This window comes from Myotis nattereri (genome assembly GCF_964212035.1).
Source record: "Myotis nattereri genome assembly, chromosome: 17".
Lineage (NCBI taxonomy): Eukaryota > Metazoa > Chordata > Mammalia > Chiroptera > Vespertilionidae > Myotis > Myotis nattereri.
Window position 1 is genome coordinate 17754576 of NC_138092.1, and position 20160 is coordinate 17774735.

The window sequence follows — 20160 nt, forward strand, 5'->3', positions numbered from 1 at the left end:
CTCTGTTCTCTGCTTGTTTGTCACCTCCCCCCGCTACCTAGCAACCACTGATCTTTTGTCTCCGTAGTTTTTTCTTTTCTAGAATGTATTTTCTTTTAAATTGTAGCTACATGGAGTTATGTGGTTTTATATTAGTCATATCTGTAATTCCATCTATCTTCCAAACTGGAATCATAAATAAAACTTTGATAAAAATTTAAAAATTGTTTATAAGAATAAATGTTTGTTAACATAACCATATAAAAATACACATGGAAAAATAGTGCCCTCAAGTGTGATTGAAAATACAGTTGTTAAAGAAACAAATTTTAAAAAAGCAAAAAAAACAAAAGCGAAAATAAAGTTAAGATTCTGGCCATTAGATTCTGTTCTTGTTGGTGATTAAAATAAAAAATACTTTTATTAATTTTACTTACAGAACTTAGAAAGGGTATAAGTGTTATTTAACATTTCTCTTTTGTAACAGGTAACACAATTTTTTTTTTTAAATTAAATCTTTATTGTTCAGATTATTACATTTGTTCCTCTTTTTTCCCCCCCATAACTCCCCTCCTCCCAGTTCCCGCCCCACCCTCCGCCCTCACTCCCAACCCACTGTCCTCATCCATAGGTGCACGATTTTTGTCCAGTCTCTTCCCGCATCTCCCACACCCCTTTCCCCCCCAAGAATAATTTTTTATTTAGAGATTCTTTATCATAACATAACAGCATCTTCTTTGTATAGAATTTCATATTAACTAGAGAAAATAAAAGAAGCTCAGTTCAGGTATATAGAAGTTTTGCTATGTAAAAAAATCTCACACTTAGCTTTTTATGACATATGGAAATGCTCTTTCAGAAAAGTTAAAACATTTTGAAAAACTAATTTAGTAACATGAATATATATACTGAAAAGCAATCAGTGTTTTCTACTTTGGTATTGCCACTTAGCCAGATTTGGTAGAAAGGTAATTCATAGAAATTCTGTTTGTGCACATTAAAATATAACTTGATTTAGAATATTGTCAAATAGAAGAGTCTAGAAATATGAATAAAAGAAAAAGACTACGAGTTTGTGGCATAAATGTAAATGATGACCTATTACAAGATTAATAAGCAGCTTCATTAAAGTTTCATTTAATTGTAGGTTTTGATGCAACACTTAAAACATTGCTGTGACTCAACTAAGTTATTCAATCGGGTAACATGGAAATGAATAAGATTATGAGCCTTGTAACAAAGCCCTGAAATGAAATATCGCTTGGAAAATAGCAAGCTGGTTATGTGCCAGGGGAGGGGAAAATATTAGAAGCACAAATGTTCCATCAGAGCCTTGTTTTTGAAAAGGAATAAAAGGAGTAAGTATATTACCATTTAAATGTTATTTTGTACTTATTAGACCTTCATTTCTAACGAACAAATGACAAAAGAGGATCAGGATTTTTGTAGAGTGAGTAGGAGCTATTGATCCCTTTCATTTGAAGTATGTCTTCTCTTGATTCTTTAATCTAGGACTGTTTCTTTTTGCAATAAAAGTTCAGGTAAAGGGCTTAAGCAACACACACACACAAACAAACAAAAACACATAAAAAACCCCAGCAAACTCATACACATGGACAACAGTATGGTGATCACCAGAGACAAAAGCAGGGTGCGGGGAGGTAGAAGGGAGTAAAGGGGTGATAAATGGCAATGGAAGGAGACTTGACTTGGGGTGCTGAACACACAATACAATATATAGATTATGTATTATAGAATTGCACACCTGAAACCTATATAATTTTATTAACCAATGTCACCCCAATAAATCCAATTAAAATAAAAAGGTCAGGTAGACAAATCTAAAGCAATTAATCACATCAAAGGGGATCTGGAACAGATAAATGTCTTTTAGAACCTGAATTATATATTTAAAAATACAATCTTCTACTTTCACATAGACCAAGAAGCTTCATATTTTCCTTTTAAAAGTAGAAGACAGAAAGCTTTTGTAGTTTCGGACTGCAGACTAAACAGTAAAAACCTCAAATCATGGTCAGCCTTACTTCCCAATATGGCTAAAATACGTTGCTCTATAACAGAAGGTATATTGCCTATAGAAAATAGTCTATACCACACAGCACTACTTTTAAAATAATTTAAATTCCAAAAGAACAAACTCGTTAGTATTATAAGAATTCAACGTTCCTAAAATTCTTTGAACCTGAGGTAAGAGGTAGAATCTGATTTATTTATACTTTTTGTGAAAGATGACTTCTTAGCTTACCATATGTTTGATTAGACCCCTCTTCCTAAAACTCCAAACATAGCTCTGATTTGCTATGGCGTTTGCTGAATTTTTAGGACTATTCTGTTTCCCTTTAATCAAATGAAGATCTATTACAAATCCAGTTTCTTCTTTGACTTGAGGCAGTAACTAGCTCCTGCATCTTTAAGCCTGAGCCCCATTCTCCTGCCATTTGCTTTGTTGGCAGTTTTGCAGCTCAGTATGCTTTAGTTAGAAGGATATTTAACATTGTGGCTGATTTGGACGGCTTGAAATAAGATAGTCAGCTGGTGGGAGCCAATTCAGGCCACACATATTTAAGACTTAAATGCTGAATCTGTATGGGGCATGTAACTGTTCTGGAAATTGCCAAACAGGAGTCACACAACCTAAGTGTGGCAGACTGGGTGTGGTCTAAAATGGCCGAGCTTTCCAAATTTCCTGGCTTTCCCCCTCTGTCTGGATTATAGCAAATCAATTTCCTTCAGTGTTGAAGCATCTAGCTAGCTCTTTTGGTTTTTTTTTTTTTTTTTTTTTTTTTTTTTAACTAAGAGAAAAACTGATTTTGGGGGGAAAAGCTATGGCTCAACCATAAGTTTGTGTTAAGGATAAAGCTCAGTGGCAATAAAATACCCATGTCTGTGTTTGTGTGGATCTAAGGTGAGCAAAACAACAGGATCGAATTACGTTGGGAAAGCAGAAAAATAGGAATATGCTGTATTTATCCATCTTTCTAATCTTTGAGTAAAAGCTGGATTCTTTCTCCAGTTGTGTTAATCCTTCACTTCTTTAACACTCATGAATTTAAAAGCTTGTGTAATTCTTATTTCTAAAGTTATAATAATTAACCATATAATAATTATAAATAGTACTTGGTACATACAAAGTACTGAATGGATGATAGGTACTGATTTAAAGTAATGGTTATGTATTACCACTCCTACTAGTAATGCTACAACCACTTGGGCCATTATCATGAATTTTCTTAGGTATTTTCAGTGACTTCTCATCCAAATAAAGTGCTGGAGAAAGATTTTCACTGCCTCTTTCAAAATCTTTCGTGAGAATTTCCTTGACTCTTCTTCTTGGCCTACTATTTGAAGGGTTTGGGATGCTTTTCCTTTACTTCTCTATTCTGCCTCAGGGAAAAGTTAAGTCCTCCCTCATTAGTTTTGATAATATTTTGTATTAAAGCATATACTAGTAACTTTAGGACTTAATACTTTATTGTATTATTGACTTTATTTAACAATTTCAATTTTATTCTCATCTCTTCGGTGAGTTCACAGGCTTTTAAAATGCCATCTGAAGTCATTGCTTTACATATTTTATATCTATTCCTCTGAATAATTTTCATAATATTCAACATCATGGTATAATTCAGCCCCAGGAATTATAGATGCTTAAATGATATTATTATATTAATTGGTCTACATTTCAGGTGAATAAATAAAGGAAGGAAGCAACTTAATCTTCCAATGTAGAATTTCATCTGACATGTAGGGTACCAGAAGAAAGTATAATTCTGTCCATGGGCTGTGGTTCTAACTGCCTAATAAAATGCCACTGGGCTGTATTATTGAAACCTTAAATTCAATTTGCCCCAATTAAAAAAAAATTTTTCTTATACCTGTCTACTTTTTCTTGGTTAATTTATTTACTATTGTTTTTAATCCCCAAAATGGAAACCTTGAACCTTTTTTTTCCCCTTCATCGTCTTTAAGGCTCTCCCTCTGAAATACCTCTAGATTCTGAATGTCTTTTCATTTTTTTATTTCCTTCATTCAGAGCTTTATTAAGTGATTGCTTTATGTTCCTAATTGGTCTTCCAATCTCTCTAGCTTCCCAAGGTACCTTAGCAACCTTTGACTCTTTTGAATTTCTTATGGAATTAAGTCTGACTTTCTTGATAGGACCATTAAGGTCCTTTCTTGATTCGGAATTGTAATTATTGGTGGGTAAAGGTAGGACTTTAGGGTCACCCACAGACCTGGATGCAAATGTCATCTTTACCACTTTCTGTGTGATTGCTCAAGCAGGTATCCCAACTTTACTAAGAATAGTTTCCATGTCAATAAATTGGTAATGATAAAGCAATAACTGTGTTCAGCTCCTAGAACTTTTGTGAAGATTAAATTAGCTATAATCTATTTATAGTGCTCAGAATTTAAGTGTTCAATATGGTAGTTTCCATTTTTATTTCCCATCATTTCAGCCACTATGTCTATTGCTACTATGCTATTAGTTTTCCGATTTTGTCTGTCTGCTTACGTTTTCTCTTTTCTACCTGGTGAACTCCTACTTGTTCTTCAAAGACCTATTTATTTTTTATTTAAAAAATATTTTTATTGATTTAAAAGGGGAAGGGAGAGGGAGAGAGAGATAGAAGCATCAATAATGAGAGAGAATCATTGATTGGCTGCCTCCAGCATGCCCCCTTCTGGAGATCGAGCCTGCAACCCTGGCAGGAATTGAACTTTGACCTCCTGGTTCATAGGTTGATGATAACCACTAAACCACAATGGCTGGGCGTTCAAAGTCCTATTTAAATGCCACCTCTTCAGTGAAGATTTCCTTGGCTGAACTGACTTAATCACTCTTTTCTAAGTGTCACATTACATATTCATACTAATAATCGGGTTCATAACACTGTTATAGCTATATATTTGGAAGATGTTTTCCCTGATACATTTGAAAAATTTTGAAGGTAGAGACTATATCTAATTCATCTTTATGTCCACAGTGCCTAGCACAGTGGTGAATGAAATAAAATGCAGATATTTCAACTTGTATTTCATCTTGGTTTTAAGCTCTTTTCCTCTTGAACTAGTTACCTCAAAAGATGGACAACTAAAAGTCTTTCTTAAAAGTAATTTAAAAAATAGTAAATTAAAAACACTTATTACTAATTTAGCACTGCTACAGAAAGTTTGGAAGATAAAGTAAAAAGCCACCCACAATCATACCATTGTCACATAATTTCTATTATTCTTTTGGCATTTTTCCTTCTAATTGTTTTTCCATAACCACATATTTGCATAGTTGTAATTCTAATGAACATTCAGTTTTTTGTTCTTTTTGTTTTTCCAAAGTATTATGTTTATATACTTCATATGCTATTACAGAGTATTTATAACCACTATTTTAAAAAAAAACTACTTATTCAAGCGACTAATTATTATTTTTCTTCCCTTCCCTCAGTATTTATTTATTGTTGTATATTTCTCTCAGTTCTTCCTCTCCCTCCTTGCTATTTTAAATAATGCTGCAGCAGACAATTTCATAAAAATAGCCATTCATATCTATTGGATTCATTCCTTTATATATATTCATAAAATGAGTAGGTGAGTTCAGGTTAAGTACAAGAATTTTCGTATGGCTAGTCTGCAGGGTATCAGAGAGAAATTGGTAAGAGCTGAGGTTGGAAAAATAGGCAGTCACCAAATCATGATGAGCCTTCATACCATGCTACCAAATTTAGATTTAACCTATTAGCCATTAAGAACCATTGGAAGTTGTTGAGCAGGGGGCAGGGTTTAAAACAATACCCACACTATGGTTGTCACATGATGCTGTGCATTTGGCAAAACTCATATAATTGCAGACCCAAACGAATAAATTTTACTAGATTTCAATTTCAAAATAAAGAAAATAAATAAAGATCACTTTGGCAATAGTATGGAGGATGAGTGACCTTTTTCCTGTCATAGTTTTGGGTTATCTTTGTCCTTAATCCTCTTCTCTAAAGTTGGATAATCATGAGTAATGTGATCTGGGTTCTCTTCATTTTAGCCAAATGCATTTAAAATCTCTAGACTCCAGGATTCAGTACGAAATCAAAGGAGCAGCAACAGCTTTTCCAGAATCATCTTCCTCAACCTGAGCTATTACGAGTGGGTAGGAAGGCTGGCACTGCCGGTGGAGCTACATGCCTTTCCTGCAATGCCAGCATTCAGAAAATCTTAGGCAATTTCTTTTCAGATCCAAGCTAAATTCACATGGAAGCCAAGCCTTTTTTTTTTTTTTTTTTGGAGAATTACTTTTCCAGTTGCGCTGCTGACAAATCCTTCCTTCCTCTGTAGTCATTTCCTCACATTGCACTGCTTTTTCGTCATGTGCTTGCTGAACCACAGCAGCACTTAGTCCCACCACCTGGGGGATGGAATCTTGTGGTGCGTACTTCAAGAGCCATCCTAAGTGCCCCTGGTTTTGTCGCCTGCTGTTCTTTCCACATGTTTTATACGTGATGCTAATAACAAAGTGCCCGGTTGTTTGTGGTCTTCCTGCAGGAGCTACAGTGAGGGTTTTATCTTCATTAACCAACAGAGTGATATCATTCATTCACACAAGCAGAAAACACTCTTCCAGCTTGTCAATTTTTTCTTTATATCTCACTGTTAACATTTACGAGTAAGCAAGTTTTTACTAAACTTTCTTTTTTTAAAAAAATATATATTTTATTGATTTTTTACAGGGAGGAAGGGAGAGGGATAGAGAGTTAGAAACATCGATGAGAGATAGAGACATCGATTAGCTGCCTCCTGCACATTCCCTACTGGGGATGTGCCCGCAACCAAGGTACATGCCCTTGACCAGAATCAAACCTGGGACCCCTGAGTCCGTAGGCCGACACTCTATCCACTGAGCCAAACCGGTTAGGGCATTACTAAACTTCCTTACCATTTGCTTTTGTCTTATTACTCTCAAAGAGAAAATATGAAAAATTTTCTAGAGAATTACCTCCAGGACAGTATTCTGTATTACACCAGAAGAAAGGACAGCTAAAAGGAGTGATATTTTGACCTACCCTAATTATGTTCATTTGTTGGTATCTATAATCCTACTGCTCACCCCTCTTTTGAATGGAGTATCAAAAGCCTGAGGTATCTGAACCCTTGCCTACCTTCTACATACAGCTTCTTTCTGCGTACCCTCTTTGCCTCTTACGAATTTTCAGCAGACATATTCAATTCATAAAATGAAGATATGATAAATTCTACTCTGTTTGTAATAGAAACAATCACCAAAGCTCAAGTAAAACTCTCTTTGGCTCTCCTCTTTTATTTGAGAGAGGCAGAGAGAAAGTAAGTATAATTGTTAAGAGAGATTTTTTAAATCATCAACATCTCAAGCAAGGTCTACATTAAGTCACCTGACTATCCTATCCTTAGATCTAAAATGCTAGAATTATTTTTTTTAATATAATTATGAGGCTGAAATTCTTTAAAAATCTTTCTAAATTATTAAGGAAACATTGATTCAAGTATTTCTGATTATCTACTGGGCCCTCAAAATCAAGTAAGCTTAGTATTGTTAGCTCTGTTTTAGAGATGAGGAAACTCAGGCACAGTTAATTTCAAATACCTGCTCAGGGCCACACAGCTAGATGTGGTGAATGAAGGAATAATACCAAAGCTAAGAGTAGTTTAATTATTCTCCCATCTAGCTTGTCAAGGAGTTGACAGTTTCGATGAGAGGATAAGACTAACACATGAAAAAATAGAGAATAATTAAACCCAGAATCATACGATCAAGACTTTGGGTATAATATCCAGAGGACAGAGTATTTAACCGAGGTTATAGCAATTAGGATTTAGGCAGAATGTTAGACTTGAATTAGGTCTTGAGGATGATGTAGAACTTGTATGGGCAGAGTGGTTTACAACTCAGAGCAAACCAATGCAGTGGGTAAAAAGGAGAATGTAAGTTCAGAGTGTTTTCAATGTTGCATACATTTAACTTTCTTCTTCAAGTTCAATCGCCCATCAGCATACCCAATTTTTAACAATATGGACAAATAGACTTTCTTCACAAAAATCTATTTTTTGACTTTTAGAGCTGGAAGAAAATTTTAAAAATCTGTTCTGTAATTTGGGTACAGTGAAGGTTTGTAATTCATAGAAGGTTATTGAATCACTGTATTGCTTATCAGGAATTCAGTGTGCTTTCTTCACCACCACAATGCTCGGGCAGGTGGGAGTATGAGTAAGGGGGGCGCGGGAGGAGAGAAAGCCTACAGTACTAGGCATTCTCTAACTGTCTCCTTTCCAAGTACTAAGCAGACCCATTTCTGTTTAGCTTCCAGATTGCAGGGCTGTCAGATGGAAAGGGAAAACAAAGTACATGAAGTTTCTTTTAAGGTGCACATGTGGACTGGTGTTTCCTTTCTTGGCTGTTAGAAGGTGCCTTCATCACGGTACAAAGGAATTTTCTCGATACAGTGGGGATTTATTGGCCCAAGTTATAATGTGCCACAGAGGCACTTTTTCTCTCTGCAGAGTTATGTCTGATGGGTGACAAAGCAAATACACAATAGACTTCTGAGATATGATGTGCAGAACCAGAAAAGAAAGGAGTTGGAAGATTGAGAAGGATGGAGAAAAAAAGGAACAGGGAATAGGTTTGCTTTTTCACCTCAATTTTGCTCTTATGGAAGTCTTACTGTTAAAAAAACAAAACAAAACAAAAAACAGCCAGTCCATAGTTCACAGACATTAGCCTTTGGCTAGGAAACAAGAGCTGGTCTTGTAGGAGATAGGTAGGCCAGAAGGTATAGAAGGAAAATGAGGTTTAAAGAAATGCTTTAATCTAAGAGGATTCTGGGACAGTCATTCAATGGATGCTCTTAAAATCTACTTGGGAGGTTTTTAAAAAATAGGAGTGATACTTTTTCACAAGGTTCTGCTTTCAATGGATGTAGAGAGCTGGACTAGATGACTTCTACTCTTGTCTTGCAAATCTGTGATTATATTCAAGTCATTTAATTAAAGGAATTGGCTTTTGGATATTTACTACACTTGATCTTAGCCAAAAGGCCGAGAAGCGATTGGATATTTAGAAGTATTTAACAGGGACATATTAGAAAGTCTATCTTGTCAAAATGAAATGACATATTTATTAATAAAGTTAAAAAGTTGGAGGACTAGGGCAAAAATTTCAGAAAGAATTCCTGAAGCCACAGTTAATTGAGAAAGTCATATCTAAATAAATCTTGTTTCCTACAGTAGAGGGAGTGCCTGGAGATATCCTCTACTTATAAAGAAATAAGTCTGTCAAGGAGAGTTCTGTCTTTGTCTTGCTTGTGTGATTTGGGACATGCTTTCCCTAAATAAATGAGCAATGTGTGCTCAGGAAATTGGGATCTCCTGCCAGCGAGGCATTGCATGCTATTGCATTGTTTATGGAGAGTTTACATTCTTTGATTATCTTTTATAAATGCCCTGATTAAAGGGAAGAAATTTCAAGCAAATAGGAAGTTGTTATTCAAAGACTTGTTACTTTTCTTATGGAGGCCTCTTGGGCTCTGTTCAGTAAGTAAACACCTATGTGCCAGGCATAATTCAAAACATTGGAAAGAAAATGAAAATAGATTGACATGGTCCTTGTCATTAATATTTATTGTCTGGACTCTCAGAAAATATAATGCCTAGTAATAATTTTATATAATTAGAAGAAAGTTTCCTTTTTATAAAGCTAGATTGTTGCTGGATTATTCTAATACTTAGAACTTTGAAATTGTAAAGAACTTGTGAAATGTTTCCTTTTGAGTCAAGAATCCATTTTGAAAATTACTGGTAGTTCTAGATAAATCAGATTTTCCAATTTATTCATAATGTGGTGGGAGAAAGTATATTTTCATAGATCTGAAACAGCAGCATTGGTAAGGGAGACTTGCAATAAGAAACTGATTTCAAATTTTGTTTCTTATTTATGAAATGGTTTTCTGTCATAACTCTGGAAAACAAGCACCATGAATTTTTCAAATTATCATTAGGCAGCTCTGGCATAATTTATGTTAAGAGGTTTTGGCCTGTTTATGTACCCTGGAATTTGCCAAAATTAGTAATGTGATATTCCATATTTAGCAAACCTATAGAGCAATAAATAAGGACATCTGACTATTGGGGAGTGCTGTTTTAAATTCTTTTTTGTGGCATTCATGAAATGCAGAGGTCTTCCAACTCAAATTCTGCAATATTAGGCAGCAAGTTGTACTCTGAACCAAAACAGATGGTGATCAACTCTATTCCTATTATCAACTCAATGCGGCGATGGTTACCAGACCTTACTTGCAACTTTCACATTTGGAACAGATTAACAGCAGTTAGGCTGAAATGAGAAACCTCCATTTTACTAAAAGGTTCAGAACATATCATGCTGTAAAATCAGAAAGACCAGTAAGAAAAATTATGAGGGAAAGAGTTCACTGTCTACCTGGGTTTCTCCCTGCAGGACATGTTATTTCCCTTTCAGGAGTGCCTTTTTCAAAGGAATTTTAATGTGGAGCATTGTGAGGATTAGGGTCTATTAGCCTGTCAGCCTCCAGAGGTGCCCCATTCCACAACCTGTTGTCGAATTTATCTCAGGGTAGCCCTGAACAATCTAGGCCTCCGGCACACAAGGGAGATTGTTTGCACTTTGGTAGAGGGGTCGTGGGGGCTTCCTTTGCAAGAAGGTCACACACATACACACACCATACAAATTCAGAGAGTCACTCAGCTACTGAAATTCATGAAACATTTGGGCTGCCCAGGTTTGGCCTATGGATTTAAATGTATTTGGCTAAATGATTTGCTTTGTCTGCTAATGCCATGCACTGTCTGTTTCTCATAGCAATCTTTTCTTTGTGGCATCTATTGGTCAAATCCATTTCTAGGGCTTTATAGGACCAGGGCAAATCAATGCGTGCCCTTGAAGTCCAGTTTGTATGCAGGTAAAACCAAGGTAAGGTGAACATTAATGGCAGCAAGTCTTAGAGTTACAGCTACCAGAACAAAATGTAGAAATGGATATATGACTGAGTTCATACCCCATTACACGGTATCAAAAAATGAGGTATTGAGAGGTTAAATGAATTTTCTAAAGACACCGAGTTCGTGTGTGTAGTAGATGTGATGATGAAGGATGTGAGTGTTGCTAATAAATCAACATTCTTCTATGATCACGATTCAGAGACAGAGACAAAAAGGTAGGTTCTCTACTTTCTATGGTGGCAGCCCTGCTCTTGTTCTTCTGCTAAGCTCAACAGCTTGCCAGAGAAACCCTTCATAGAGAGGCCAACTGCCTTTGTGCATTTTTGTTTATTCTCTAGCCAAGATCTTGCTTCAGGGCTGATTGAAAACCCTTTTGCCTGTTTCTTGGTGTGATAGGAAATATAAATTCCTCTTTAGGAATAGGCTTTTGAGGCCTCTTATACTGTACAGATCAGGGAGGATGAAAACAATGCTTAGTTCGAGAAGGATAAGAACAGTGTCTGCTTGAACTGAATCATGGGTTGCAGTTGTTATGAGTGCTGACAGTGGCATTCAGAGAGACCTGGAGGAGAGTGGCAAGAGGTGATAGAGAGAAAACCAGGGAGGGAACAACCCCTATAAATTGTAATTGTAGAAGGAACATTTTTAAATATTTTTAACTGAAAATGGCATGATAGGATTTGTATTTGAAGCGATATAGATGCAGTCTAGAAGAAGTAGGATTACTAGAAGCCAAGAGTAGATAAAAACCAGTTAGGAAGGTTATAGCAGTAGATCAGGTTAATGACAACTTTGACTAGCATTGTCCTTCAGGTCTTTGTTTTATTCATATCTATATCTACCTATACTATAGCTTCATATATTTTTAGAATATCAATTATAGATACTTTGATTTTTTTAGCTTTACAATTTATTGTGAACATTTTTTGCTGTTTACTATTCTTATATATTATACATTATTTTTTAATGGCCATATTATACCAATTACATGGAATATTGGGACAATATTATAGTAGTTTATTAAATAATTCCCTATTGATGGATATTTGAGTTTTCAATTTTTGCAGTGGACATTATTATGTCTGTACTTATAAAACATCTTTGCTCATGTCTGTGACTTTTTTCAACAGGATAGCTTCGTAGAAATACAATTTCTGGGACAAAGAGAACTTAGAAGCCTTACATTTTGTAGAGTATTGACAAATTCTATGTGGCTGTAATTCAAGATCCTTTTGTGGTAGAGCTGATACCCCCGGAACTGCCTATGAGTTGTATGCAAGGTCTCCACTCTCACGTACTTCTCTCCCCACACTCGTTAGATGTGATGCTTCCTTATGGTGTAGAGTACCTTATAAATAATCATTGTGCCAGTACCTCTTTTGTTGCAGACACTAGAGTTAAATTTTGGAATTGGAAAGGACTTGTGAAATTTGGGTTAAGAATCCTTTTTTAAAATCATGAGTAGATCTAAATTTATTAGATTTTCCAATTTACTCAACATGTAAAAACATAGTCCCTGCCCTCAAGCATTAAAAATTTAAAAAAAAACAAAACTTCACTTTCTTAGTGCATTTTTAGGTTCACAGAAAAATGCAAACATTTAATAATTACAATAAAAAGAAAAATTAGGGACATAAATAGATGTGTATTTTTTGAAGTGAAAGAAAATTAGTTTTCCTTTAAATCTTTTAGAAGGTACTATTGTAATTGGTTAATGTTTGGAACTGCTTCCAAGAGGGTCTGTCATTTTATAGAAGCCTCTATTTGCTTCTGAAACTTAAAGAATACTCATCATAAAACTAGATGAAACTTGGTGACAATTTTTTTAAAAAAAGAGATGATATATCCTATTATTTCTTTCTCTTCTCTAGTCGAGATTCATGAGAATTTGCCTAGTGGAGATGATCTTGAATATGCTGGTTGCGAGGGAGTTTTTTTCCCCTCACAGCAGTGTTTATGTTTCTGATGAGATGAACATTATGGCCAACTTGGAAACATCTTATTTGTGTTTAATACAATTCCTCATTACAAGCCAAAAACTTACCTTTGAATTAAAGTAATACCCAACTCCCATTCATCGTTATTTTACTTCAAACACTATCTTGCTACATAGCAGATGCTCAGTAAATGCCTGGTTAATTCAGTAACCTGGAAAGCAGCTGTTAATAAATTGAAGACTCTTGTTATGGATCTGCCTTGCTCTGCAGATGAGCCAAATACTCCTGGTTAGTGCCAAAAAAGCATGCTTGATTTAATTAAAGTGAGTGCAGTAGCTTAAAATCTTAATTGATAGTCTGGGTAGCAACAGCAACTATTAACTCCTCGGTAACTTTCCACCATTTACTGTGTGCTTTAAGATAAATTCACTTCTACTGCACACTTATATTTTCTCAACTGTCCTGTGTTCTCAAATAGTAAAAAAATAAAAATAAAATGTTTGGCAGAGCCAGCCAGCAAAAAGACAGCCTAGCCAGACTCTAACCAAATCATCTAATAGGTACCTTGATTTTTGGGGACCTCACAGGTCCCCATTTAATAGGCCCCTTCCTCCATTATTCTACTTCTAGAATACTAAGACCACTCTGGTGTCTCATTTGCTAAGAACATTTTCTCTGTTAAATCCATGTGAACTAACACTTCAGAGGAAGAGTTTAAACTATTACTTTTTTTTAAGGAGCAACTTCATTTTATTAGGGGATCTTTGAAAGGGTAAAAAACTTTATGACTCAAAGTAGCAATGTATGGTAGAGGAGACTTTAGGTGATGACTTATGGGTGCCATTGAGAAAGTTCTTTTTAAGGCGTATATTTGAAAAGTGCCCCCCCCCCTCACCCCACAGTTTATCACACCAGGTAAGCTGATACCAACTTGATTGAACCTACCTCTCCCCTCTCCTCTGAAATAAGAATATATAATCTACCTTCTCCCCCTACTATTTTCTTGAAATCTACGATGATTCAAAGCTAAATCCAATGGGTACTTTTTAGCTCCCCTCCAATTTGACTCCCCCTTGCTAATGATTTTCCCTTTTGAAACTGTCTTTGGTATCATCCTTTTGATTCCCTCTCCACCTCTTTCAGTATTTCCTCCCCCCCCCAACCCTAAATTATTCTCACCAGTTTTCTTTCTTTTCCCACACATACTTCTTTTGGGAGATAAGGTTGGCACTTCCCATATGAAAAGCCTTCTCTCTCTCTCTCTCTGTCATTGCGTTATTTCTTTCACTCATTTGTCTTTAGCTATTATCTCAGTGCCTACCACTTCTTTCCAGGTCATTCTCTCTCTGGAGCTTCAGAAATTCTTCCAGATTTGCCATGTGTATTTTCTTAAGATGTAAATGAAACAAGCCCAACATCAAGTTCTTTGTATTTCCAACTTGCATCTTCTCTTGCATTTCCTATCACAGTTAGTGACATTACCATTTATTCAACTATTTTCTCCTAAACCCACTATACAACTCATGTTTATTCTTGGACTCTCACTTGCACATCCAGTGGACTGCCAGGTTCTTTGGTTGGTCTTTCTAAATGAATTCAACAACTCCTCTCAATACTCAGTGCTTCTTCTTTATCTCCCCTATTTTGTTGCAAAAGCCTAATTATAAACTAAATTTTTCTATTTCAACAGTAATGCTTTTGTCACACTGCTACCAGATATGATTCTTTGCCTCCTCATTTAAAATTACGGTAGCTCCCTATTTTTACAAGACAAAGCAGGTAATTCATTCATTCATTCATTCATTCAATTAATATAAGTAGTTCTTAACAAGAGGCTAACACTGAAAAACTATTGGTGAACACAGGTTAACATTTTATATTTTTTTTTTACTCAACAATCTAATTCCAATGTAATTCTATGGATTTATTTTTCTTCCTAACACACACTACCCCCTGCCTACTCCTCCCACTGCTTCATTCTTTGAAAGGTATCTTGAAATCTGGCTAGTCGCATTTGTTATACATTCTGCTAAGATATCATGCTCTACCGTCCTGGTGAACCCCTGCTTGTTGGTAGATCATTCTCTGTGGATCACTTACATTTCTGCACTTGTTGTGAGCAGAGGCACTCACTGCCCGTGTTCTGGATTATCTTTGCCAGGATATTTGTATGACAAGCATCCTTAGAAGACAGAGATAGTGTCTTCCGAGTACAGGGCAGGCATGTTTATTGACCATTATATATAAAAAAAAATTGGCCACCCTAAGCTCAGGGTTTCTCCTCTGCAATACAACCCACTATGCATGCAAGTGTTACTTGCCCCTTTTTGGGTCATCCATGGGAATTGGGACTCAGGAAACTGCTCTAGGAAAATGCTAAGGTTCTGGCTATGACTGTGGCTCTGAGTTGAAGCCCTTTCGGTTTGATTCAGGAATCTCAAGTTTTCTGCCAGCATCCATGTAACTGTTGCATGAGAGTTTGCTAATAGGCTAAAATCTCAAAACTTTATAATTCTAAACACATTCTATTCATCTTTTAAGATCCAGCTTAAATCTTTCCTCTTTGATACAAATACCACTGATTCTTGTAGGCAAATTTATTCTTGTAAATCTGTGAACTTCCAGAGCATTTTTGTTGTTGTTGTTTTTTTAAAATAATAATGGACACATTATGTTGTGATTATGCCTTTCCAAGTCTATCTCCTTGCTAGATTAATAGCCTTTAGAATCAGATAACAAGTCCCAGTAACCTGGTAGCATTTATGGAATACACATTAAGATAGTTGATAAACATTGATGAATCAATGAATGCAGTTCTTTTCCTGAATTCCTCCTAGTCCACTTCTTCTTCTTTATAATATCTGAGGTATTGAGTGACCTATTTAAATTTTACTGTCAAAGCCTCCTCCTACTACTCTCATTCTGTAACTACTGGGAATGATCACTTCTTCTATGCCTCTATCCCAGTCAGAAATTCCCCCACCCTGGAAATATTTAATATTTGAATTGCTTCCCCATTTGTGATATAAAGCCAAAGTCCCAAAAGTACAGAAAATACATTGAACATCTATGGTTCCAACATTTTATATAAAAGTAGCTTTATCTTACTATATATATCCTTATACCCAAATGTAATCATTCTGTTTAAATGTTTGCAATTTTCTTTTTAACCCTTAAGATGTTATAAACCACAGGTTGACATTGATTGAATGAATGTGTTTTTTACTTTAATTTGTGATCTGGGGCATCACTCCATGATCAGGCTGTTTTAGCCAGCACTGTCGATAACTACTGTTCTCTGAGTATTCCGCCATCCAGGCTTCTATTATTCGGGTCACATTTTCTGCAGCACCAGTTATTACCTAATTATCTTTTAGAATTAGTTGTAAAAAGAGTAAGAAAACCATATTTAGGAGAATGGTGGAGAGGGTAATAGAAACAAGTTTGAATATTAGTAAAACCACCAAATCTCATTGGCTTGACTCAGTGAGTCCAGGTTGACTCTTCTTACAGTAACTTGAAAAAAAAATACTTAGATCTTGAGTCTCTGTTGTCTTCTCAATTGAGTAAGATGCCTCAGCAGGAGAAGAGTGAATGGAGAGTTCATAACCTCTTCAAATCCCATTGGTCAAAGATAAATCATATGGCCCCATCAAATTGCAAAATCTGAGAATAGTGGTAAACATTACTAATGACAACAGAACTAATTTTATTTAAATTTTGAGAGAAAGAGTTCAATCATGTGAAAGAATATCATGTCTGAGAGGAAATGAATTTTTTGGTACAGTCTACAGAAGTTCTCTAATTTTTTTCCATTTATGACACCTTCAGTATCTCAATATTTTTTGCATGGATTCCTAGGCCAAAATAAATAAATAACTATATTGTTAATTGAGTGGTTAGGTCCAAACAATTGAAAATCTATTTATAACAACTTAAAAAACATATTTAAGAAAAAACTATACCTAGTTGAAAGAAAAAAATTATTTTCGTTTTAACCACAGTTACGTACTAAAAAGATGTGTGGGCCTCTTGGGCACCACACACCTCTCAGACATTGTAATCAGATTGGCAGCACTACCCTCATTTCCTGTTCTACATTGATTTTCACTCCTATTTCCTTTTTGTCTAGCAACCACCAAAACCCAGCTTCACAAAGATATACCATCACTGAGAGGAATGTAATATGATCTAATGTTGAAACTGTGAACCACTTTGAGCTAGTAGTTCACACAGTGGCTGACAGATTTTGAATATTTCTGTATTTCCCTTGAAAATTTGAAATAGCCCATAGCACCCTAACTGTACTTCGGTGTCCTGGAGTGCCTCCGTGCAGTTTGGGAACCACAAACTAGGTACCATATATAGGCTCCTTACTTCTCACAATAGTTGGAAGGTAGGTGTTATCATTCCCAAGTTGGATGAGAATACCAAGATTTGAAAAGGACATGCATTCTTCCCCAAACCTCCTACTTAGTAATTAGCAGAGCAGAGGCTTGAACCCAAGCCTGCTGGCTCTAAACCCCATTGCATCATGCCATGTGTCATGAGATTTGCAGGATTAAGTTTTTCACAGCTTCCTCTCCCCATGACCTTTTGTGGGTTTCAAGCAATATTGAAATGATTTTTTTTTTAACATGTGGAAGTGCTTGAAACTCATGGAAATGATTTTAAGTCATGTCTACATTTTTAGCTTTAAGGCACACCTGCTAGAAAATAAATTCTCTTGAGCCGAGATTAAAGAACCTTAAAATGGTTTTAAACTGGCCCCAAGGAAGATTGTTTAAGCTTTGAAATCAAGACAGTACATTTCTAATTAACTTGTAATTATTTTACTGCTAATTTTTAATGTGAAGTTTAGTATGGACCACATACAACTTTTTCTCCAGCTGTCAGGACAGTGCCTAAACTAAACCTTCTTCACCAGCTGTTGCCTAATTCACTATGGTCCATGTTGGAATTTTTCCACCTCTGCCTGCATGTAATTTCCAAGTCTCAACAGACCCGTGCAAAAATGAACCATAACTATAATCTTTCATGTTACTCATAGTTCTATTTAATTATCTGAAATACTACCGGATAAATAGTGCAATCAGAAGAATTCCAGTTTAACAGTAACTACTTCCACATCACTTTTCTGCTCTCATCTAATTTGAAGCAGGTTTTGGATTACTACCTCTAAATTATGTAAACTCCTAATCAATGACTAATTTAAGAGTCTTCAAACTATTGCCTTTTTTCTGCGTGTGGTTCCTAAGTGTCAATGAATTCAGGCCTAGTCAAATGAATTTTTTTTTTTCTCTAGATTTTTTTAGACCTTTATTTTCTATTGAGCTTGTTGAGGGGATGAAAGATGGGTGGTTAGACCAAAGAAGAGTAAATCCTTCCAACAGAATATTGTTTTCAAAGAAAATGTTTCTTAATGTAGAATTAAAAGTATATTGACTTTAAATGCCTCTGAAATAGATTATAATTCAAAGAAATATCTGAAGTGGAAAACTGCTCTTTATTTTTTTTAAAACGCATCAACAAAGGGCAGTGGGATGACATTTCTTGAGCACCCTGTCAGTGCCAAGCATTTTGCATTTATTTTGTTTGGATCTAAAACCAACACTGGGAGGTCATTGTTTTTACCTTCATTTTGCAGATGAGGAAACTGACAACTGAAAATCTGAGGAAATTTCCCAAGTTTACACATGAATAAATGTGAGACCTTGCATTCAAACTCAGGTTGGTCTGACATCAATGTGGCAGCTGTGGCTTTTGCAGATAGGGCTGTGCTGTCTTCAGATCAACACATGTGGGAATAAGCTCATGTCTTTTATGTTTTATAACAGTGATAGTACATAAAACATGATATTAATTTTCATCTAATACCGGGTGGGACAAAAGTAGGTTTACAATTGTGTGTGCCTCACCCTGTACTTACTGAGTGCCATCATGTGACTGCTGCTTTTCTAGAAGATACTTAGAGCTAGTTATGAATGCTAACATTTATTAAGCTACGGGACATGTGCATTTTCTAAGAGTTCATGATTTATTTTTTTAGCTCTTTTGTTATTTGATATTAGGGATCTTAAAGGATCCCAGTGAGTTGGTGATGATCTAGAATATTGAAAAAAATCTTGGACTGGATCCCAGGATACCTGTGGATCCATGTTTGCCTTTTCTACTTGGTACCTTGGTGATCAAGAATTAATTTCCATGTCTGGCACTCATTTTCTTCATAAGTACTAAAATTCTGTGATTTTTTTTTTTTACTAAGCACACTCATGTTCTATATGTAATTCCCAATGATCCATGTGAATACGGTGAAATGCTGGTGGTATACATATCTTAGAACTAAAAGAAATGCCTTTGGATGAAGCTTTGGGAGGTATGAATGAGGTGTAGTGATTGAAACCCTTAAAACACTATACCATTTGTATTAGTTTTCTTTTGCTATGTAAGAAATTACCACAAACATTGTGGCTTAGAACAATACACATTTATTACCTCATGGTTTACATAGGTTAGGGGTCTGAGCACGGTTTAGCGGGGTCTTCTGCTTAGAGTCTCACAAGGTTGCAATCAAAGTGTCAGTGGGCCGCACTCACTTCTGGGGCTTGGTCTTCTTCCAAGCTCTGGTCATTGGCAGCATTCATTTCCTTGAGCTTGTAAAATGGAGGCCCCTATTTTCTTGTTGGCTGTCAGCCAGGAGTAGGTGGCTCTCAGCTCCTAGAGGTTGCCCGCAATTTTTTGCTCTATGGCTTCCTCATAAGCTCTCTCAAAACCTGGATCTCATTACTCTAGCCAACAAGAAATGGTCCTCCCTCCGGTCTGCTAAGATAAAGTCAGACGTAATTGTACTGGGTTTAATAGTGTTCCCCAAATTCATGCCTATCTGGAACCTCACTATATGACCATATTTAGCAAAATGGTCTTTGCCTATGTAACTAGTCAGGTTAAGATGAGGTCATACTGGAGTAGAGCAGGCCCTAATGGAATTACTTGTGTCCTTATAAGAAAATAGAGGCACCCAGGCACACAGAGGGAAGACAGGCAAATGACAACAGAGCCTGAGATTGGAATTAGGCTGCTACAAGCAAAGGGACACGAAGGATTTGTGGCAACCACCAGAAGCTAGAAGAGGCAAGGAAAGATTCCTCCCTTAGAGCCTTCAGAGAGGGCATAGGCCTACAGACACCTTGCTTGCAGACTTCTAGCCTCCAGAACTGTGAGAGAA

General features: G+C 36.0%; 1 protein-coding gene across 22 annotated transcripts in view; it reads left to right on the forward strand.

The window, feature by feature from the left end:
- Positions 1-20160, forward strand: part of EMC2 (ER membrane protein complex subunit 2) — a 345419-nt gene that overhangs the window by 61192 nt on the left and 264067 nt on the right. For 4 of the 22 annotated variants that reach the window (XR_013997055.1, XR_013997056.1, XR_013997060.1 and 1 more), the window contains exon 12: positions 1127-1337. The exons of 11 other annotated variants lie outside the window; for them this stretch is intronic. The gene's annotated coding sequence lies outside the window, so the exon portion shown is untranslated. Of the gene's footprint in view, positions 1-1126; positions 1338-18582; positions 18666-20160 lie in introns of all 22 variants that reach the window. 7 more of the 22 variants (XR_013997063.1, XR_013997064.1, XR_013997065.1 and 4 more) reach the window with 2 other exon arrangements.